At 42.3% G+C, this 24,148-nt stretch overlaps 1 protein-coding gene across 7 annotated transcripts in view; it reads right to left on the reverse strand.

The window, feature by feature from the left end:
• The window catches only part of sema6e (sema domain, transmembrane domain (TM), and cytoplasmic domain, (semaphorin) 6E), a 164,326-nt gene that overhangs the window by 97,726 nt on the left and 42,452 nt on the right, over positions 1-24,148 (reverse strand). Inside the window, exon 1 of one of the 7 annotated variants that reach the window (XM_039805605.1) lies at positions 11,655-11,677. The exons of 4 other annotated variants lie outside the window; for them this stretch is intronic. The gene's annotated coding sequence lies outside the window, so the exon portion shown is untranslated. Of the gene's footprint in view, positions 1-1,217; positions 1,295-1,794; positions 1,818-11,654; positions 11,678-24,148 lie in introns of those variants that run through there. 2 more of the 7 variants (XM_039805606.1, XM_039805604.1) reach the window with 2 other exon arrangements.

Consider the following 24,148-nt stretch of genomic DNA (forward strand, 5'->3'; position numbering starts at 1 on the left):
AGGTCGAAGGCTAGAGGTTGAGGGGAGTGGCGATGACATCATCGATACGCAAGTATGCGGCTTCGCTGTCCAAACAAAGACGCAAGGGCCGCATTTTCGAATTTTTTCACCCTGGGAACAGTTTTTTTAAAAGTGCGTCTTCAGGCAGTGCGTTTACAGGATTCGTTAAGACCATCGGCCACAACGATGCAAAATGTGTGCGTTCACACCAAAAAAGCGTTTCCGTGTGGATGGCCCCTAAGTAGTCAAGAAGAGCTTTAAATGCGCTGTGCCTTAGATTCTACTACAGTCTCTGAACTCTGGAGGGATGAGGATTCCTTTCATGCTGATCAAGCCAATCAAAGACCTTTTGTGCCTTATATGGAAACATCTGAATTTGTAGTACTCTACTCATTTGTTTAGGTTGTCCTTAAGTTGCCATCTGTCTGTACATGTAGGGCTGCAACAAAAGGAATGCTTTTTTTCCCCCCGTATTGATTATCTGAAGATTATTTTCTCGTGTAATCCATACAGTTTGGTCTGTAAAAATGTCAGAAATTATAATAAATTAGTTTCCCAAAGCCTTTAAAATGCTTGTTTTATCCAACCAACAGCCTAAAATTAAGCGATTCAGTTACAGATCAATCAATCGTCAAATGGTTGCTGATTAATGTGTAATAATTAGGGTGGCAAGATTATGAAATTCTTGGCCGAAAATAACAATTTGGCCAATAGTCAATACCAATGTTTGCTGTTGATTCTCCTTTTGTGACAGGGAAACAAAGGAATCTTTATTATAAAAAACAACTAAACTGTTTCAAAAGCATTCATCTGTCCATTACACTATCTTTATTTATTAAACAACCTGTATGAAACAACCTTTAATATATCTTGAAAAGCCTGCTATACAACTGTTACCTACATAACCACAAAATAACATTTTGTTAAACATAAATTAAATGCAAATGTAAAAGCCATAACAATAGAGTGAAATAAACGTTTACTGTCGCTGTTACTTAAAGTAGGCTGATAAATCTCTCTGGAGAGTTGCCGTGAAAAGATACAGGCAATGCAATTTTCTGTTCACATGAACAGCGCATGTTCAAATCTGGTGCTAATATGGCAGCGGTGCCCGGTATCTACCGGACGAACTGCTCTCTGATGCTCCGAAACAGACTGCATGTCACGTTAGTTAACACTAACGTTACACTTAGAAGGTAACGTTGATGTTAGCCTACCTTTAGGTAGTAGCTGGATTAAAACACGGTTAAAATGCTGACCGCTAAACGGTGTAGAAGTGTGACTGTACTGTAGAGGATTCCAACAGCGGGACGTACATCAGTCTGCCGCTAAAGCTACGAGCTAAAAGACACAAACTAGCTAGCACTTGGTCACGGCTGTTGTCGGAAAATCAACACAGGTGTGAATAAAGGTTGCGTTTGCTTAAAACTGGTAAAACTCGTGGTGCATTCATAATTATTGTAAAATGCCCTTTTCTCATCTGTTTTTGTTGTTTAACAGCAATTTACTGGTGAACGAAGTTATTGTTAAAAGTTATTACATTTTTAATAAATAATTTAAATCCCCCCCTTTTTTGTGCTTATCCGAAAATCGATCCCATCCGTGACTCAAAACTGTGATCCGATCCAACCGTGAGTTTTGTGATCTGTTGCACCCCTATACAAAACCATCCAAATAATCAAAGTGATGTAAGGCAAAACAGGTTATAAGGACAAAATCCTTCACAGCACTTCAGTAACACCTTTTTAAATCAAAACTGGCTTGAAATCATCAATCACAATGTGATCATATCACCGTTAGATTCCACAGAACGTTGACTGGTTGAATTATTGCCCAGGCCTGCGTGAGCACCAAAGTCATAACAGCATGTCCTCAAAAACAACACGTAGACTGGATAACACACACTATTAACAGCAGCTGGCACAAAGGTTATATAAATTAGAGTTAGCACATTCAGTTAAAGAGGACACAGGATGGCCCTGTGTGTGTGGAAGGTAACAGTTAACCATGAGGCAGAAGAGGTGTTGTTTTGTTCAGCTGTCCCCCAAGCCTGCACAGAGTAGGTTCCAATATTGATTCTAGCGAATGAAATCAGCTGGTAACTTCAGCTGCTGGGGCTATTATATTGGGTGCTCATATAACGCATGGGAGATGAAGGATAATGTTGCCGTGATTGTTTCATTGCCACGCTGCCATTATTGTGCCCCAGCGTTAGTGGCGTCCCATAATTTCTAATCTCATTTTCTAGAAATAGTCCCCCAGAGAGGCCCCCTTACCCCACCATAATAGTTTTGAGGTGAGCCCCATTAACCAAATGAGCTTTTCGGAGCACATTCCTATTAATGCCACTCGTACGATCCCTCATCTCCTTCAAACATCAGCATCACACTTTTAGGATATTCAACTTCCCCCAAGCAAATTTGGCAAAATCCTTCCCTTACCAAAATAACCCTAAAGCCCCCTAAACAGATTCATCCCACACAGACTGACACACCACATTTCCCATCTCCACTCCCACTACTCTGGATATTTCCCTGTAGGCCTTGCAGTGCTCACTGGGTTGTGGTAGTGATCAATGGCCCCTGGCCACGGGCGTCAGGGGGGCCCTGGGCTCCAGGAATGGAGGTATTAATAATGCAAGGTCCAGGCCTGTCATATCCCCCATTAGCACAGAGGAGGCGGGAGGCCTAACGGATGATTGATTACTAATTAGATTAATTGCAGCCTTTTAGAAAAGGAGGAGAATGCAATAGACTGGGGGGCCTGACAAGTGTAAGGGGAGAGGAGCCTGGCCGGCTGAAAAATATCCACCAAAAAAAGGACTTTTCAGATTAGGAATCACTCATCTCCTCTCCTCTGAGATGTACAACTCAGGAAAAAATAGCCACAGTCCGTGTAATAAACTAAAATTCAATCAAAGTGCAACCCACTATTACTATTGCTTTAAAAATGTCTAGTAAATGCTCAATTCTCTGCAGGACTCTCGCTACAATGCACCTGCGTACAAAAGAAAACAACTCCGCTGCACTGACCACACCGCTAACTGAAGAAGACACTGCTGTTATTTGCCATTTTCATTTGAGACAATTTCCCCCTCCCATTCGCACATTTGTGTCTTGTTAGCTATCACTATCTGGAAAACATGACATGACAAGGCCCACTACTCTCCAGTTTTCATGTAATGTGTGTAATGATAGGGTTGCTGAACACAGCCATTTGCTAAAGGGTGCAGAGGTGTGGGGAGATTGAGTTCCACTTAATCTCCCTGTTGTCCTTTGGAGATATAACTAATAAAAACACACAAAGCTGTGGCGTACATATTTGAGTCTGAGGGGCAAACTAAATGTGAAGCTGCTGAAAGAATCTGCAAATATCAACAAGCTTTTTTTTTTCCAATCTCAAATGTCTAAGACACTAATTATTGTTGTAACTCAGTTTAGACAAAAATGAGTGTGTCAGGATTCCAGACTGATACTTGCATGTAATTAAAAATCAATTACTGGCCACTTAGTGTCATTGTATAACCTCCAACATGATAAATGTGATGCAGTTTTGTTTGAGGACATTTATTGCAGAATTGATCAGGACCTTAACTGGCAGTCTGTGGGAAGTTCTTCTACTTAATTCCAATTACCCTTGGTTTGAATAACAGTAAACAGCAAAAGTGTCTCTTGGTCAAAACGTTCTTTTGGAACATTTCCATCCTCATATCAAAATGAAACACTGGATACTTTATTAACTCTGGCATTAGGCTTAGACATCACATTCGTTCAAGCCCTGTATCAACATCACCGCTGCAATAATTTTTTTCAAAATCATGTCTTCATTCCCAACAAGTGGAGAGGCAGGCACACGTGTATTAGTTTCTGAGTACCAGACTAATTGGCACATTGGTATGGCCACACTCATTACATACACCCACACTCAACATAAATAGCCTCACACTTCTGGGGGGATAATGCCAGAAGGCAAGGGGGGATAACATGGAGCTGCATTATTTGTCTCAGCCTGCCTCTACACCGTCAGACCATTGCGAGTCGTATCCTGCTCTGCTGACTCTGGCCAACCTCGGGGAGAACCAGTCTCAGCGTGCATTGGTCTGTTTAGCACAATAACTGTGCAGTTTTACACTTCTGGAAACAAATTATTTTCTGAGAAGCCTGTAAGAGACACAAAATTGGCCCAAATGCAAAAAAAATACAAGGAAACACGTCCACATCCATCTCACAGCTCTTACTCAATGTCGTCATCAGAAATGGGAGGTGGAGCGCCAATTAGGGTTGGGCGCTAATACGGTATACCGCGGAGTCTTAAAAATAACAACGTATCAGTTTCAATATAGTCATTAAAAAAATGCAATGCACTTATATAGGAGACAAGGATTAAATATTAAATATAATTTATGTAATTATGTGTGGTTGTCATCACGTGACGGTGTGGAGGAGAAAGTATTTATTATTGTTTTAGTATTAGTGTTTGGTATTCAGTTTCTGAACTGGTGGAACTTGGTGACGCCGTCTGAGCCTTACGTCATAATTTTTAAATTAGTCACGGTAATACCGTATACCGCGGTAAAATAGGGAGGAGGTTTGACTGTATCAAAATTTGGATACCGCCCAACCCTAGCGCCAATGATGGGCTTCGCCAACATACAGTAGCGCCTGCTTTTGAACCACTCCTCTAGTGTCATGAGTCGTAGGGAGACCGGTCCTTATCAGCATCTTTGACAGTGAGATGAGTCTTTACGCTTTTTCTTTGTCACAAATGAGTTCTTGAGGGCCTGTCAGGATGAAGTGCCTCCCAACTCCCCCGTTGGGAGGCAGTTCTGAGTCAGTCCCTCATATCTGACAAAGCTGCTCTCTGCTTCACTCTACCGCTTTAGCAGCAAATGTCTAAAGATGGAGCTTGGTTGGACTGCCAACACTGGACTCTGTTGGCACATCATCCCAAAAGGGCAATAAAGCCAACACATCCTGCATTCACAAACTGCCAAGAGTATATGCGATAAGAAACTTAAATCCTGAAAATCCCAAGACAAACAAACAAAACCCAGTTCTTGTGATACTTTTGAAAGAAAGCAGGTTTGATGAACTAAATATATCATCCACCTCAGCTTTCAGTGGGTTAATACTTTGGATTTGGCGACCGGTTCCCAATTCTGACATCATTGATTTAAAGTAAAGACCTATACCCAATTGAAGGTAATGCCAGATAATCCCAATCAGACTCACACATGCACCCTGTGACCCAGCACTTGCTGGAAGTTGTTTGTGGTTGATACTGTAAGGTTTGGCTTGCTGTAATACATGTCTCACTGAGAGACATGTAATAACCACAAATAAAGATGACAATGTATGGACCATAATCAGTTTATGCAGAATTTACAATAAAGACTAAATGCAAGATCCCATTATACTTAGGACTGTGTGGTGACTGAGATCGTCTCTCTGCCTTTAGTTCTGTCCATCGCTAAGCCCAAGGCCTCATCCTCCTCCTCCTCCTCTCAGCCCCTGTGGCTTACTGCAGTGACGAGATGCTGTGCTAATTGAAAGCGACCCTGACTCGTCCTTTTTGCAAACCGCTCTGGCTGACGCCCCATTGTTTTTCCCTCCGCCGGCGGTTGACAACTGGCCTTTCGGCTGCGGCGCTCTGCGGCGTGAACTCTGGCCTCGCTGTGTTGGCCTCTCGCCTCTCTGCCAACACGAGGCCAGGTCCAAAGCCACACAGAGTGGGAGGAAATTGCAATGCACCTTTTCTTCCAGCGGTATGGTTTTGAATTGAAGGAGAAACTGTTCTGGTGAGATTTGTCCTAGAATAAAGTCCTGAAGAGGTAAAAAAAAAAATAATAATACTTGTGGTTTTGTTGCTTCATGCAAGTCTAACTGATGCATAATATTGTTTACACAATAAAGAGAGATCCAAAATTTGAAATTCAATGAAGGAGCAAACAATTCCAAGCCAGCTCCCCTTGAACATGCTCTGCAAACTCTGAAGGACAAAAGCACAAATGCTAACCTCATAGATGAGCTACAGCTGCAGAGCAGACAACATGATTAGATTCTCTCCATACTTAATTCCTTTATCAAAAAGCAGTGATATTCCACTAAAACAAAACGCTTGTACCTGCAGTGATTCAATAGAGGTGGGCTGCTCTTATCACCCTCACTGAATAGGACTGGGGCCCATAATGTAATAGCCTAGCAGCGCGCTCATAAATCACCTGAAGAGGCTGCATGCCACAAGCATTGACACTCCCAATCTGCCAACCTGTGTCTTTATTAAAGAGCACATTATACTGAAAGGCTCCTTTTTTCCCCCCAAGCTCACTGTGCTAAAAAACACCCTAACTCACATTTATGCAAACATAAGGATACAAATACTTTCCTCTGCAGGCACACATACATTTCTCTGGGCTTTTATATACAGAGTATGTATGTGTGTGAGTGTAAGACATAGACTGCCATTCGTTTTACATCTTGTCACCCACCCTCTTTCGCAATTACAGCAATTGTCTCCCTCCCACTGTGACGCATCAATTTGGATGTATGAATGTCTTTTAATATTTGATTTGCCTTAGTGAATCTCTCGGATGTTATTGGCCAAATAGAATACACAACACAGTGTGTAGTTTCTGTGTATGTGGGTTTCGTTGGTATGTGGTTTTTCTTCTCTCGGTCCTTCCAGTATATTTGACAGATATATTGGAAAATGTCAAGTGAACTTGATGTGAGCTGACAAAGAAATAGCAATGAAGCGAAATGTGGCATCAGTATAGGCCCTATATATGTTGACAGAGAGGAAACATTTAGCCCTTCAATTTGTTGACATCAAGACTTCTTTGTATGCTCAACACAGAAGCAGAGCGCTCAATCAGTTTCACACGTGGTCCTTGAAGTGGCCATATTATGCTCATTTTCAGGTATAATTGTAATTTTAGATTGTATCAGAATGGGTTTAATTAAAAAAAACAAAAACACAATATTTTTGTTGTACTGCACATTGCTGCAGCTCCTCTTTTCACCCCGTGTCAGGTCTCCGTTTTAGCTACAGAGGGAGACCTTTCAACTTCTGTAACATCTTTGTTGGCAGTCACATGCACAGTAGCTAGGTAAGGATCACACGAGCTAGCTAGCTATTTCTCCAACTTCGGCCTGTACAAGGCCGGATTAGCCGGGAGACTTCTTCTAAACAACTTTGCGTTGAATACCTGCAGAACAGGGACATGAAAGTAGTTCTATACAAAGTATTTTGTAGATTAGGGTGAATTTGTGTGTGTTGTATTGTTTTGCCATTGAGAACGAGCTAGCATGCTAGCACTAGCTTGCTAACGGTTAGCCCCCTAGGCCCCTCGTTTCGGCTAGTTACGTAGAAAGCCGTGCAGATTTTGAGCAGCTCACCCGGAGACTGAAGGCAGGACACATTCAGAAACCGTATCTCTAAAACACAAAACAAAAGGAAACTGTAAGAACAATAAGGTGCTGGAAAAGCTTAAAGGGGGAAGCTTTATCCTTACCAGTAGTAAAAGACTAGTCTTATGTGTATTTGCACACTCAGCAAACCTTACATAGAGCATTAAAGTTAACTCAAAAGTCTGCATTTTTCAGACAATACTTGGAAAGGCGCCATTGATAAAAACAGTTGTGCCTTGTGTGTGCTTTTGTCCCTGCCTTTGCAACCTACATACTTTACACTGCGATTGAATTCTTTGCTTGGTTGCAGTGCTGTCTGGGATGTTGTTACTGTTCCATGAATGGTCATTTGTTAAAATGTAAAGAACTCCGATGGGCGACTTCTAAAGAATTACAACACAACACAAAAAAAACCCTCTGCTTTATGCTATGTGTATGAAAAAGAAATGGAGATAGAAAAGAAAATATGGTGCCTGTGCTATATAGGACCATTCACAAAGACTTTCGACAAATGGCAGCAACATGTCATGTCATACTTTCTCTGTGGGTCTTAAAGTTACAAGGTCAACCTTTACACATTTTGCTTCGATTCAATTTAACTAAGGGTTTATGTTGTCGCAGTGTTATTGTATTGTTCAACTCGGCATGAACGTCAACTTCTGCGAGATTTCATGTGCCCTTGGAGAAAATATTTGGACATTCGCAAATGATGCACACAAGTGAGGAACGAGCCTTCTTTAAAAAGGAATCCAACATATCCAATCTGTGCCTGCTCTCTGAGCTGTAGGACTATTTGTGCCAACTAAAAATTCAGCAGGCTGCCACAGTGCTCCCAACCAAAATCATGAACACCAAATCCCTTTCTCCCACTCAGTTCCCTCGGTAAACACCGGCAGCAGAAAACACCGTGCAAAGGAAGATTCGCTGCAGAGAGACGGAAATATAAACAGCTCGCAAACTCTCAGGAAATTAGTCGTCGCACTTTAGAATAAAATGTTGCGATGGCGCGAGTCTGGGCTGTTTCGTTGGAGGGTTTTCTTCTCCAGACTCCTGTGGCTGTAATCTGACTAGTGGCTGCAGTCCAAGGCAATCTCTGAGGACCCTCCTCATCCACAGAGCTGCTGATGTAGATCTCCTTGGCTCGCTCCCTCGCTGAGGCTGAAAAGTGTCCAATTCTGAAGTTTTGCCTCCACATCCTACTTGTTTTCTAATCAGTGTGAACCGCAAAAAAAAATACATGGCATTACATTTTTATATAGGATCATGTGGAAAAAAAAGGGTACCAAATTGGATCTTGAGGGACGAAACTTGTGCCTGACAAACATTTTACTACTGTATTTCCCGGACTATAAGTCGCACTTTTTTTCCTACTTTGGCTGGTCCTGCGACTTATTGTCAGGTGCGACTTATATATCAAAATATAAATAATTTAACATGTTTTTAAATGTTAATTCATACTGAAAACATTACCGTCTACAGCCGCGAGAGGGCGCTCTAGGCTTGTGACAACTAGAATGCTGCTCCTAAAGACAACTGAGAAAGAAAAGAGATAAACTGCAGTTAGTAAAATATGCAGCCGAAAACGGTAATCGAGCAGCAGAAAGAAAGTTTGAAATGAGGGAGAAACTTGTGAGGGACTGGCGAAAAGGTGACTCTTACTTGGGGGCTTGTCAACGGTGCAGTTATGTCTCCACGCCTTTTAATACATCCATGCTCCACGCCCTGGTAGCTAGTTGTTCTGTGTGCTATTGTGTAGTTGAATAACTGTTAATGTGTAACGTTAACATACCGGACACCTACCGCATTCAGTTGTTCTGTGTGCTATTGTGTAGTTGACAGATGAAAATAAAAAATAAAATGCAACTTATAGTCTGGTGCGACTTATAAATATGTTGTTTTCCTCTTCATGACGCATTTTTCGACTGATGCGACTTATACTCCGGAGCGACTTAAAGTCTGGAAAATACGGTACTCAAGTTTGAATACAACAAAGTGGACTACAACATACACCAATTAGCAGAGACAGCTGCCATGGCACAACCAGTGTTCAATGGAAAACAACGAGTTGCAACAACAAAAAGAAAGCAACATAGTCAGCTTGGTTGTTATCTGGGGCAGATGCCTAAGTTTAGTCAAAACTAAAAAGGAAATCCAGCAATAGTAAAAAAAAAATAAAAAAATAAAAAAAGACTACAACCTTTTATTGTATTGGAGCAAACAGTTTACATTCATAACTTTGTTAAACTGTAGTCATTATTTGTGTAAAATGGATGTTTGGTTTTATGATGCTCACTTTAAAATGTTTGTCTTTGTTTTCATTTCTCTGAAAAAAAAAAAAAAAAAGAACTCAGTATGACTGCCTGATCAAATAAAGCTATTTGAAAGTTTAACTCTTCCCATTCAGAAGGTCTTCGATTGGATTGCTGGTGCATTATGCACCAACGGTGTCTCTGTAATAAAATGTAGTGTGCTTTCGGCTACTAGGACCTTCTCTTATACTTTGTTGGTTTAGGGATGCACGTGTTCCTCAAAACTTGAGCAGACAGGCAACGGTTGATACATGCTGTAATATTAAAATGTGCTTTATACAAAAACAGAGGTGGCATTTGTTATCGTGGCTCTGCCCGCCTTCTTTACGCCAATGAGAAATGATACCTGCAGCAGATTTGGTTTGCATTCTTTAGTACAGTTGATGGGATCACTGTCCCAGACCAAATCAGATACGAGCAGTAATCTGGTATGTCGACCGCACGACCTACAGCAACACATCCTTCCCCTCTACCTGAACTGCCTCGGTCTCACCTTTCCCCGTGTCACACATCCTGTCAAAAACCGGTCAGCAGAGGATGAGCGGACGGAGGGGGAGAAAGCCAGGCGCCCGCTGCACACATTTTGTATCTTGACAATACAGATCAAACACAGTCCCGCAGCGGTTGAGGCTGAGCCACCGTTTGTTATCTCGTCTGATACGGAACATGCAGACGCGCTGCGAAGGAGAGCAAGGCAGACAGGTAATCCTGGATTACAGCGCCGACATGTCATTTCCATGGACGTGTTATTCCTGCTCAATCGTCTTGTGTGTGAAACGTAGGGTGCGACCCCATCTGTCTGCTCCAAACTCTCCTCTGGCACCCATCAATGGCGCGCCGTGGCCCAGCATAGACGACGAGATAATGAGCTCCCGTTGCCTTGTCAACGCTATCTCCCCCCCCCCGACAAGGCATCAAGGTGGTAGATGGGATTTCATATTGTCTTAAAATCCTTCCAACAGGCAGCCACAGAGACAATCCTGCCACAGGTAGACTGCCGACTGCTGGTGGGTGGGGCGCTGTAACTGCTTATGTGAAACACTAATTATTTCAAAGTTAATGAAGGTAGTCAGAGTTCACATCCGATCTAAAATGCAAGAGGCTGGTAATAAGTGCAGTGACCGATAATGTCCTTTATGTCTGAAGCACCAGACGGATGCACTTGTCCTGCACTTGGTCCAAGTGCCTGACTGACGCCATTAAACGCCAGAAACGCTTCAAACTAAGTGGGGTTTCACTCTTATGAGATGTTTTCGATTTTGAGTGCATAGTCTCAAAAATTGCCACAAAATACGCCTTTAGGTGGGCCGCTTCTTTTCATCTTTTTGGAAATTACAAAACACTCATGTTAACAGTCACGTTAAAAGGCTTTAGAAACAGAGTCCTGGACATTGTTAAGGACAGAAATGGCCAAGAGTTGTGTTTAAATACATTAGTTTTATTTTGTCCTATTTTTCTGTTAAAAAAATGGTTTTATCCTCTTTTTTTTTTCTCGCCTCTCTCCTTTCCTCAAACCTCTTCCTTTAGAGCCTGAATGTGCTGCCCTCTTGGCCAGGACTCTCACAAAAAAGGAGCTTTCCATCTCAAAAGACCATCCTGGTTGAATAAAGGTCGAATCGAATACATAAAAGTAAAAACATCTACTCTTTGTTTATTTACCTTCTTGAGGGTCACAGTGGAAAGAAGAAACGTCTGGCTCTATAAGTCAGAGGTGGTAGTTTGAGATCATTTAAAAAAACGAAACAAACAAAACAAAAACACGTTACCTAGAGAAATCTCACAATTACATGTTGCTCTGCGTTCATGGTAGTTTTCATATAGTAATAGAGGATGTTTTACAATCATCTATAATGAGAGCTAGGAAATGCCAAAAGTTCAAACAGAGCTACTAAGCGTTCTACAACAGAGAAGACCGTAATAAGAAATAATTACTCACTCAATGCCCCATTTTCACAGGTTTTATTCCAAAGGTTTATCCGCGTGATGTAGTTTTCTCTCTGGTTTTAGGTTAAAGAGACTCGCTCCATCACTCGTCAACAAAAGTGGCTGGTAGAGTGGGGCCACATTCCACATGCTATATCTCTGTGAGCATCAGGACATTTCCTGTAGGTTGACATTCTCTCCCCTAACCTGCTGGTCCCTGTGGTGGTGTGTAATACAAGAGTGACACACACACGCACGTACGCACGCACGCACGCACGCACGCACGCACACACAAACGTTTTGTTTACCAGCTCGCTGTAATCACACTCTGAAATGACGCAAATTTCATCTTCGTCTATAGCAGACAATTTCTAGCCCGGTCCTACCAGACTCTCGTACACTTCATTTGTAGTACTGAAGGGAAATGAAAGCATGAGCGTAAGTCAGTCCTTCCACAAAAATGCATTGTTTTTTTGTGATTGTTGCGGGCAAAAATCCTTATGCGGCACGTTTTCTTAAAAAATGCAATGAAATATGCGGGATATTTATGCGATGAAATTGTGGGAACTTGCAAAAACTGCGGTTTGATGAAAAAGAGAAGAAAAAGTGATTCCCCCAACACCCTGCTTTTCGATGATGTTCACGTCACTTCATAACATCACTTCATAACATCACTTCATAACGTTCCCGTGGCAACAGGGGAAAATGGCTGCTCTTCTGTGAAGTAAACGCAACATTTTTCAACTTTATGCTAAGATATATGGGACTTTTTTGCAACGAAAATGTGGGGGCTTGCATTATGAAATCATGCAAGCCCCGCATATTTTGAGCGTAAATCGACAATTTATGCGGCGAAAGTGCAGCGTATTTGAAAAGAAATGCAGCCCCCGCATAAATATGCGGCCCCCGCATAAATATGCGGACTTTGGCTGATTATGCATTGAATTATGCGATCGCATTATCACGTTTTTTCTGGAGGGACTGGTAAGTACGCAGGAGGGCGGAGCCAGGCTAGACAATTTCACCACAACAGTCTATTCTGCATCCAGACTCCCATCTCTTTTGCAAGTATTTAAGAGCAGCGTTGTCTGAACTTAATCTTCAACCAATCGCCTATGTATTTCTAACCGACTACTTTGTTTAAAAAAAAGGAAATTTAACAGTCAGGTTTCTTCCTCAATATTTACTTTGCATCAACCCAGATTCATTTTTCCACCTTTGTTTTCTGAAGACAAGTTTCAAAACCTGACATGATTTCAGAGACATCCCTGTACACATCCCTTAGAGTATTCAGTGTTATTTTACAGTAACTGTAGAAGAAAAGTTGTGGCACAGCGTTTAGACAAGCTAATGTTTCTCTCCCCCTCTGCCCTCCCTTCCTACTGACTCTCTATTTCTGTTTCAACAAAAAGAAACAAGATTTCCTTTACAAAAGCAGCTGTTAAAACAAAAAGACGCAAATAGGAAAAACAAAGCGGTTGCTGAACACAAGTTCTTTTCTGTGAAGCTCAGTCAAAAAGCAGAACAAGCTAACATCTCACTTGGTTTTGTAAGAGAAGCTCAAAAAACACACTTTGCATAGTCTGTGTAGTGAAAATCAGAAAAAAAAAAAAAAAAAAACACATTCCAAATTGGCACGTGTCCAGCAAGAGAAGGCGAGCTGTTCAAAAGGAGAGCAATCAAGATATAAAAAAAACGGAGAAAATGTTCAATATCAGACTGCAACAACGTTGGCTTCACAGTCGCTTCAATTCAGCACATGAGCCGTAATCCAAAAACCGCTTTACTTTGTCCAGATTCCACTCTGAATCATGACATCAGTGTTGACAAACTGTATACACTGGCCAGTAAATACATAATGCCAGTCAGAGCACTTATGTTCAACTCCCACAGAGTCCTTTGCCAATTGTATGAGTCATAACAGTTTAAAAAATAAAAATAAATAAAAAAAGCCGACCCCTTCATGTTTCTTTGGAGGGTCTGTTTAATAATGACTGGGGCTCGGCCCTATGTCAACATGCTGGCTGCGAAGGCCAAAAGGGACAGAGAGGTGGTGCTAACACCCACCGCCATGTCGTGGCGTGGCAAAGGCCTGCGCTCTGGAAGGGGGACTCATGGAAATCAGCGGGGCTTGGCCCGGCTTCACTGCAGCCTCGGCCTGCTAATGGCTTTCCAAGTTTGGGGCTGCCATTTGTCAGCTTGACTGATGTCTGTGCCATGAGGATCATTCTCTTTCCATCATCCATCTCTCCACCATCAGAGGAAAAGTACAGGCGTGTTGGCCAGTGCAGCAGGCGAGGATGTGCTCCCGGAGTCAAATGAAGAAGAAAAAAAAAAACACCTAAGCTTTAAACTTGCAGGTAGGGCAGGAAGTGTACAGAGTACGGTGAGGGTGAGGGAATACATTTACTGCAGGATTTAAGTGAAAAATAAAAAAGGACAAACTCATTTTGTACATAATAAAAGAGCATGAGACACGGCCAAAAAAAACACCACCGAAAAGCAAGACAGGCTGTTGAGAAAGGCATATCCTATTCCTGGAACGTTTTCAATGGTCTATGAAAAAGCCGGACTCTCCTCTCTCACTACATTAAGTGATTCTTATTGAAGCCTTGCAAACATGATCCAAACAGGAAACATTTAGTCTCCGGAGAAAAAAGAAAGTAAGCGATTCTGCCTACGTGAGAGAGAAAACACAGTAGGTGAATGAGGTGTGAGGAGTGAATATAAAGCAGGTCATAAAAAAAAATAAAAATAAAATAAGGTGGAGATAGAAGAAAAAAATAAATAAATACAGTTAGGGAGCAACAGTGTGAAGGGAACAGCTGAAAGAGGTTGCAGGGCCCCAGGTTGAGTCCCGTGGTGGGTCATTTCACAGCCCTGTAGGCTGACTAACACTGACAGGTCAGCTGGAAGACTCGCTGCCAAGAGAAACCCTCAACGGAAAGAACAGGGCAAGGGGTTGCACCTCTAAACACACACACACACACACACACACACACACACACACACACACACACACACACACACACACACACACACACACACACACACACACACACACACACACACACACACACACACACACACACACACACACACACACACACACACACACACACACACACACACACACACACACACACTGCCTCCACCACAAAATAATTTCCTTTTCAATCTGCCACACAATAACCGAGCTGCTGTTTATTGACCTTTACCATGATGCTTTTCGCCAGGCAATCGCTTCTTCGGCTCAAGGCACAGAAATCTAACACGGACTGCTCGACTCAGTGCTGTAGATCCACCAGCGTACAGCTGGCTTTCATACATTCACATCAGGATGTGCTGCGAGTGCCTGGGGACGGGAGCGCCTCCCTGACAGCCACGATGATTGGATCATCAGAGAAGACAACTTGATGTTATAACCGTCATTAGCGCAGTAACAACTCAATTAAAAAAGGGAATCACAACGCTAAAGTCCGTGTACACACGGGTGCCTGAGAGTCGGATGCCTACACAGTCTGTATTCCCGACATGATATTTGGCAACACTTTACTTGAAGGTATCTACATAAGAGTGATAGGACACTGTCATGACACATGAACCCTAAACGCCGTTTTACAGTTGTGTGGAGGCTCCGCGCAGAGCTCTCGCCGTAGCCTACGTAAGTGGCCTGATGTTTATACTTGTGCGCTGGTGTGTGCGCCGGTGTGTGTGTGTGTGTGTGTGTGTGTGTGTGTGTGTGTGTGTGTGTGTGTGGAGTGGGTGATAGAGCGAGGGAGAAGTGAGAGTGATGGCGAGCGAGTAGCGACTCTAGAGTCATAGTGAGAGAAACCAAGTATCTCTCCTGTGCTTTCTGACCACGGTGGGAAATCTTTAGCGGGAAAAGTGAACCCTCTCCTTGACTTCATGTTGTTTATGGAGAAGGAGAACCAGGAAATGAGCCGGGGGGGAAATGCAACGCTACCAAGCCATGGCCAAGCGACACGCGTCGCTGCGTCGTGTAGTTACATTTTTCGAGAGGCGCGCGTCAGGCTATGGCGTAGGGTCCATTGAGTGTCATTTAGTTTTTGTCATGACAAGTTATGGTTAGGGTTAGAGTCAAGGCCATGTTATAGTCGTGCATAAAATCGCCGGCGTAGCCCCGCAGACACCGCTGCATCTACGCCGGCGATTTTATGCACGACTATAACATGACTCTAATCCTAACCATAACTTTCATACAAAACAAATGATAAAAACACTTACTAAAAGAGGTGTTATGTCATAAACGTTTATGACTTGTTTCTAATGTTTATGCCACGTTCATGACAGTGTCATGTCACTCTTATGTAGATACTTTCAAGTAAAGTGTAACCAACTATTTGATGGTCACAGTCCGGTTTAGACTGAAACTGACAGCTGCTGTCCGAATTTAGAGCCAAACAAGAGTTGGCTGTGAATTCCCTGAAGTAGAGTTAATGCCCATAAGCAGCAAAAAAAAAAAAAAAATTAAAAAAGTATTCCAACGAAGCAAAGTGGCCCTTCTTGACGTAACGTAGGCTGCTTCACTGATACACTTTTATTCATAAGGCTATTACTGCTTTGTTGCCCCATTATTTCCATCAAATTGAACAAGCTTTGTTCCCAGGGTATGTTCCCAGAACCCATGCAGAATTAGAAGGAGAAGCTTTCACTGTAGGTTTGCTGCCCCTTTAGATTGGGATTAGATTCATTTGATCATTTTAGATTGCAGATCACAAACACCATTATGCTGCCATTGTATTTCATCCTTTGTTCCCTCTTTTTGGTTAACGATACTTTTGTTCAAACCAACAGTCCCAAATCCAAAAATATTTAATTTACAATTATTTTAAAAAGATGAACAGCAAATCCTCAAATTTGAGAAGCTCGAGTCAGCAAATGTTTGGCAATTTTGCTTGAAGAATGACTTTGACAGATTGATTCATCTGATTAATCACCAACATTCAAAGTCAATTCATTTTTTCTGTCAATCACCTCATCCACTAGTCTGCTTGGCTTTTGCAAACTGCTAGTTTGGCCAGGTCGGTTGAAAAAGAGATATCCTGATATCAAGAGACAAAATAAAAGTGAAAATAAATTGAAAATCCAGCATCGGAAATAGACACAGGGAGCAATTTCCCCAGTCAATAGTTCAATTCTTTGAAGACTTTTACATTTGCGGTTTGTTTCAAGGAGATTTGGATGCTCGCCGTCCTTCCCAGGGATGAGAATGGGAAGCGGTGAGGCGACTGCGGCGGATCCGTCGAGGTGGCAACCTTCTGCCGCCGAGCGAATGCCTGTCACAGTGCTAGTCCTATTTGGCTGACGAGCAGCGGGGAAGCAGGTGGGCAGGCTGAGGCTTATCTGCCAAAACAGACAGGGTTACACCACACCTCCCACCGCAAGAACTGCCACGACTCGACGACCTCACGCAGAGAGAATGAGAGGGTAGCAACGGGAAGGGAGGGACCAGAGAACAGAGAACAGAGAGCTAGAGCTACGGTAGGTTCTGGGAGGAGATCAGCGACAGGAAAACAGGAACACCTTTAGATCCTGTGAGCTGTAAGAAGGTGCCGTTTGTAGAGAGAGCAAGAAAATACAGGTAGTGGACGGATACAAAAGGGTTTGTAGCGGTGGGTAGGGAACGGCTACATGAATAAAACACAGACATCACAGTATACATTTCATTTCATGTACCTATAACAATATTTATCAAAGCTGGGGTTGGGTATAATTTTCAACATCGGTTCCACTACGACACCTACTGAGACAATACCTTAGAGGAATTTTTCATTGTTTTATTTAACAAATGCATCTCACTTTTTTAGGTTTTTAAATGGGCTCGATGTCTCAACGCACGCAGCCATGCAAAAACTTTACCTGCACAAAACACTGTCTCAAATTGGAAAACGTTCTTGATTTCCTGATTTAGGTCACGAAATGTCTGGTCAAACAATAAGCCTGGAGACTGAAGAAGTATCATGACTAGAATTTCAATACTTTGCAGCCTGACACTCAAATTGTCTAAACACATTTCCTTCAGCATTCAAACAGACACCTAGCCCTAGTCAGGATATTTTAAATTCAAATGAGAAACCTCTCGAAATACAGATGGGGGTTACCACTGGGCTGTTTCGGAATAAAGTCAAATACTGGCAGTATGTAAAAAAAAAAACTGTATAAGTATCAATATATGATGTATTGTGGGGTCTGCTATTGATGATTTAGGAACACTTAAAAAAAATAAAATCTGTATCTTATTGTGCTCAAACACTCAAATAATAGAAAATTCTGTCACTTAACTGTAACATCGCCTTAAACACCTGGACTAGACAACATTAATTATATTTCCATATTCCCATAAACAAATCCCAGATTATATTGGTTCTTACTGGTATTGATTTATTGCCCAGCTCTAGTTTGGAGGAGGCAAGAACCAAACAGAAGGAAAACGTAAAGGAAAAGAACACAAGCAAAGAAGCAAACTGGAAAATCCTCTCTTTCTTCACCTGTCACCTGGGAATGACGACAGCCTTGTTCACCCGTTTCTGCCCCACGAACCGCTCTGCTCACTGGAGCAGACCGACTCCGCTGCAACGCGGCGCCATTCCACCGGGGGCATTGCACCGTGCCCAAAAATCATCTCCAGGGCTTCTGTAGTGGTGACTAAGCGGAATTAGTGCTCACTGTCAGGGAGCTCTGCTGGGCTTTAGTGAGGAAGTGTGAATGGGAGATCCCAGGTGTCACTTTAATAGAGACCTTGATATTGCCGTCTGAGCGAAACAAGGACATATGGCGCCGCTGTACCTGTGATTATATCTGAATCTGTTAAAATCGGTATCGACTGGCCTAACTCAAAGAAAATCGGAATCTGCCTAGAAAGTTGTAATCGGTGCATCTCTAAGGTTAATCGTCAGAAGAGTGCGACTGATCGCTCTGAAACGTTTTTTTAAATGTTTTTGTAGTGTTCCCTGGACACAAACCAGTGAGAGCCATTAAAAAGAATTAAATGATTATAAATTATTTTTCTGTTATGATCATGATGCTGCATGATGGGATTAGTTTACTTTTTCGCCCGCAGGATTGCACCTAAATGAAATTTTAGGTGTAATACCATTCCAGTTTTCACCAGTAATATTATAGGTTACCTGTGATTAAATATGAAATCAATACACTGTCAATGCTTACGCACTGACTCAAGCAGCAATTTACTCCCACACCAATTGTCTCTCTAGAGCTGGGCAATATATCGATATTAGGTCAATATCGTGATATGAGACTAGATATTGTCTTAGATTTTGGATATCGTAATGTGGCATAAGGGATGTCTTTTCCTGGTTTTAAAGGCTGCATTACAGTAAAGTGATGTCATTTTCTGAACTTACCAGACTGTTGTTAACTGTTCTATTATTTGCCTTTACCCACTTAGTAATTATATCCACATTACTGATGATTATTTATCAAAAATCTCATTGTGGAAAAATTTTGTGAAAGCACCACTAGTCAACACTACAATATTGTTGCGGTATCGATAGAGGTATTTGGTCAAAAATATTGTGATATTTGATTTTCTCCATATCGCCCAGCCCTAGCTGTTACCATGGTGAATCGTAGTATCATGGCTCTATTCATGCTGCCTTTTTATTGTGGTGGTGCACGCACTTAGCTCTGAGTCAACCTACTCCAAGAGTTGATTGAACCAACTCAAATCAGCTGTTCTGGAACCGAAAACTCAGAGTTTCCCCATCTCAGGGTAAATCAAGTCCGAGATCAGGGTTAGACTCAGAGTTTGTTAAACCCCCTTCCTGAAACGGACCCCAGCTGATTACACAGCGGGATAACTCCGAGTGAAGCCCAAAACAACGACTTTAGCCACCAAAATGTGTCAGTAATTCACTCCCCAATCATCTTTCTTATACCACAGAGGGGCCAACGCATTATCCAAACAAAGAGAATATGCATATAAACAAAGGCTGTTCTTTCTGCAGTGTAACAACATTACAGTGCCCCCCACCCCTTCTGATTGATGAAAGTGCCATGTACTGCAAGCGCCTCTTTTACATAGCAGAGAGCCTCCCCTGGAGTCCCCAATTCATCATCTGACAGTGAGACGGCTGCATTCATCTTAACGCACCACAGACCCAAACAGGTCCGAGGTCACACCCTGCTGCCATGAATCCCTCCGTCTGATTGTAAAAGGGGAGGAGAGACGAGAACGCCGGGGGATTTTATGGGGAGGCTCAGAGAGATATGACCAGAACAATATTGTCAGTTTAATGTTTGCATCAGCTTACTAACAGTCCCTGCATCTGGGCAGGCCATCAATACAGCATGTCCTAGGAGACAGGAATGTATTTACAAATGTTAAAGAATAAATCCACCCTAAAGCCACTTTAACACTGTGACAAACAGCTACTGACTGCACTCCTGAGCCAAAATGGTGTCCCAGCATTAAAAAGGAAAACTAAATTAGCATCCCTCCTTTGAAGATCTCCGTAGAGTTGGACAGGCATATAACAATGAACTAATGAAAAAAAACAAAAAACTAATGCATTATGGGAAATGTATATTACATTAGATGTCATTTAGCTGACACTTTTATCCAAAGCGACTTACAATTGCTATATATGTCAGAGGCCGCACGCCTCTGGATCAACTATGGATTAAGTGTCTAGTTCAGGGACACATTGGTTGATGTATCGCAGTGGGAATTGAACCCAGATCTCCCACACCAAAGGCATGTGTCCTATCCACTGCGCCATCACCACCCATCCATCCGTCTATATGAGCTTAACCCATACTAAAAGTCAGGATATCTTTTGGTCTCTAGGGCTTTGATTTCGACACGTCGTGTTTTAAACCCGTAAAAGCGATACTAAATCACCGGAGTAACCCTTTAACGTTCCGGTAGATGAATGAGTCACATGGCATCACACTGCGGTTTGTCAGATGGAGTCAGATCACAACCATGATAATATATATAGCTCATATAAGCTTCTCACCATGACCGAAAGCACCTAGATTTAAATTTAATGTATGCTCACTCTCTGCAGTTGTTCCACCAAACGTCCAAAAACCACAAGTCATTTACTACAACATATAACATACTAAGGCACTGAACATCAAGTATCTAGATTCGGCTTATAATCCTTTCTCGGTTTTAACTTCTATATCATTAAAAAGGTCACACCACCATGCCCTCAAAGACAAACCATTAGACTTGGCTGCAATGTATACTTTCAATTCACGACATTTCCCTGATGCCAAACTTCAGTCACAACTCCATACCTGTACAAAGTGCAACAGTCCATGGAAAATTTTAAATGAAAGCGTAATGAAAAAATGTCTTGATTGAAATTAATTCTACTCCTCAAAACTACTTTTCGACATTCCTTCAGTTTCGCTTTTCCATCACTCTGCAAAGCACGTGGAAGGTAAGCTGTACAATGAGCTCAATAGTCTGAAGACAGATCTGAAGCCTTCACACTAAGAAAACACAAGACAATGTCAAGATGTGGTAAATCAAGCAGAAATTGCAGATTTAACAAGTACACGTATCCTAACAATCTTTACAGGGAACGAAAATGACGAGTACAATCAAATTAAGTGAGGGATCGTCTGTAGGACATTACACAGCACTACTGTCCCTGCTACCTATGGCACGGAAAAACAAGGACACTAAAGCCAAGTGTTTGCCTCAGCAAGTGAGCAATACTTCTTTATTTTCTTGCTTTGCCTGCTCTTCTTGGCAGGTTGGTGGGGGTAATTGGCATGCAAGCTTCGGCAGGGCGGTAAGGCGAGCCAGGCCCCGAGCTCGGGGACAAAGCACAACGGCTCTGCTGTGCCCACGAAATTAGTTTAAAGATGTGATTCAGCAACAGGCTGAGACCTGTACAGTGCCCCTGATGCCATCCATCACTGCAAATCAATTTCTCAACTGAGCCACACTATCACACACACACACACACACACACACACACACACACACACACACACACACACACACACACACACACACACACACACACACACACACACACACACACACACACACACACACACACACACACACACACACACACGTAGAGAGATATTCAAAAGAGAGGAGTTCTACCTAGAGCTGCAAAGATTAATTGATGAATCGATTAGTAAATAATAGTTAATAAATTAATGACTAGCTATTTTGATCATCGATGAAATGAAAAATTAAATGATTCCAGCTTCTTAAAAGGGAACTATGCCGTTTTTTTAGCTTAATTTACCTTAACTGAACAGCTTCGGAGTCATTGGAATGGTTATATGACTTTTTTCGAGTTGAATGGTGGTCGTCTAGCTCCCCCCTCAGCGTCAGGAAGTATCGCGTGATATCAGGTCTCGCGATGTAACAAATTGCTTCACGGCACTGCACACATACGCCCATTCAGGAACTGACTAACAATGTAGCGATGGAGTTTTTCCACACTATCGTCGTGGCTGAGCCGGCAAAAAAAGAAGCAGAAAGCTAGGAAAGCATTGTTGAAGGAACAGAGAAAGAGGAAACAGCAGACGGAGTTCAAATATCAACAATCTTCGCATAGCGCTGCTTACAGCACCATTAATTCCTCCATGACAGTATACTGCATATCTTTGAGTTGTGGACAAAACGGAACGTTTGAGGATGTTATATTGACATTTTTCACAATTTTCTGACATTTTATAGACCAAACAACTAATTGATTACTCAAGAAATTTTTTTTTAATTAAATGAATTATTTGTTGCAGCCCTAGTTCTACCCATACACATTTTTTAATACTGATGAAAATGTTTCGAGCTTAAGTTGCCCATATATTCGGGATCTTTCATTTTTAATGATCTTCGTGCCAAAAAAAAATTGTTTTATTATTCAGAATTTGCTCCAAATGTGTATGCGAGAAACCTTCAGCAAAACCATTTATATTTGAACAGATTGGAATGCACCATTTCTACATTTTATCTTCTTATAATGGTTCTAACAAACTTGGGTAATAGCCAACACCAAATATAAATGTAATACCAGTGTTTGGGATTATTTGTGTAGGTGTTAAGTAACATGAGGCTGTGCAGTAGCTCCAGATCAAGGTTTACCACAGTGTCTAAGAGTGGAACACTTGATAACACTTGTAAATTAACTGCATTTATATAGTGCCTTTCTAGTCTTAATGACCACTCAGAGCATTTTTACATAGTACAGGCATCATTCACACACACATTAATACACTGATGGCCATACAAGATACCACTTGCTCATCAGATAAACATTCACACACATTCACACACGCAGAATCAAGCCGCTCTACCACCTGAGCCCCAGCCGCCATAAGGACACCATTTCACACGGAAAAATGCCATATATATATCCAATAGGTGTGGCTATTTAGAGACAACGGTTTGGAGTGGAGGTCAGGACTGAGTAGCCACTGTTAACTATGTGAATGAGTTGAAGCTGACGTGGGAGGATGGGTTAGGGGGATGGAGTTGAAGTTGGGGGGTGCCAGCTGATCGAATCTTCTCATTAACTTCGCCCAGGCCTGGAAAGAGCTAGAGGAGGAGGAGGAGGAGGAGGGGGAAGAGGAGGGAGGATTGGTTTAATGAAGACTCCTGCCGCGAGGGTTCGTCTCGCCTACTGTGCGGCCCTGTGAATAAGCCTGGCAGACAGATGGGCTGAGGAATTGATCAGTGGAGACAGTCCACAGAGACCTGCACAGACTCAGAGGCTGCGTTTTAGTTGAGGTGGAGTACACAATCAAGGATATCAAAGACAATGAAATGTCAGTGGAATTTACTACCAGCGGGAGAGAACTCCACCTACAGTTAGAGGCGCCAATGCACAGAGGCACACAATCTAAATTAGGGTTTCATTTGTACTGACAGCAGAGGAGGGGCACCACACATCAAAACCAAACCAAACCATTCATGCGTATTATTTATAAGGCCGCCACATCTTAAAGACTGAGACAGACTGCGGAATCAGTCCTCGAAACATCTGTCCAGACCGCTGATGTTGAAGCTGCAGACATCCAGAAATAGAGGCTATTTGGTATCTTGGCCTCTTGTCGCTCTTTTGTCCTTCTGAGAGCTGTCCCACTTTCAGCCTGGGCTCTGTGTGGCATCTATCTTTCACACGAGCGACAACGCCCCCCCAACCCCGCGCTGCCACTCTCATTTTCACCGTCTATTGTTCCAGGCTCAGAGATTCAGCCCAGCACAGCAAGCCCTGCGATTCTGTCATCTCCACAAGCTCTATACTTGCCTGCACTGCTGATAAGCAGCCAAACACTGAGGTGATGAACACATCACAATACAGCTCATATACACCCATACTGACACCAGGAGGAGGCCTATTTATGTAATGTTTGGCTATTTTGGAGAATTCTGAATCAAATCTGGTGTACAGCTTCACACTGTAATTTGGTTGAGTTTCAAATATCACTGCTGGCACTAACAATGTGTGTATCACTCTTCTCTTAAGTGCTCTCTGCCTAGAA

Source organism: Perca fluviatilis, chromosome 7 (assembly GCF_010015445.1).
Source record: "Perca fluviatilis chromosome 7, GENO_Pfluv_1.0, whole genome shotgun sequence".
Classification (NCBI taxonomy): Eukaryota; Metazoa; Chordata; class Actinopteri; order Perciformes; family Percidae; genus Perca; species Perca fluviatilis.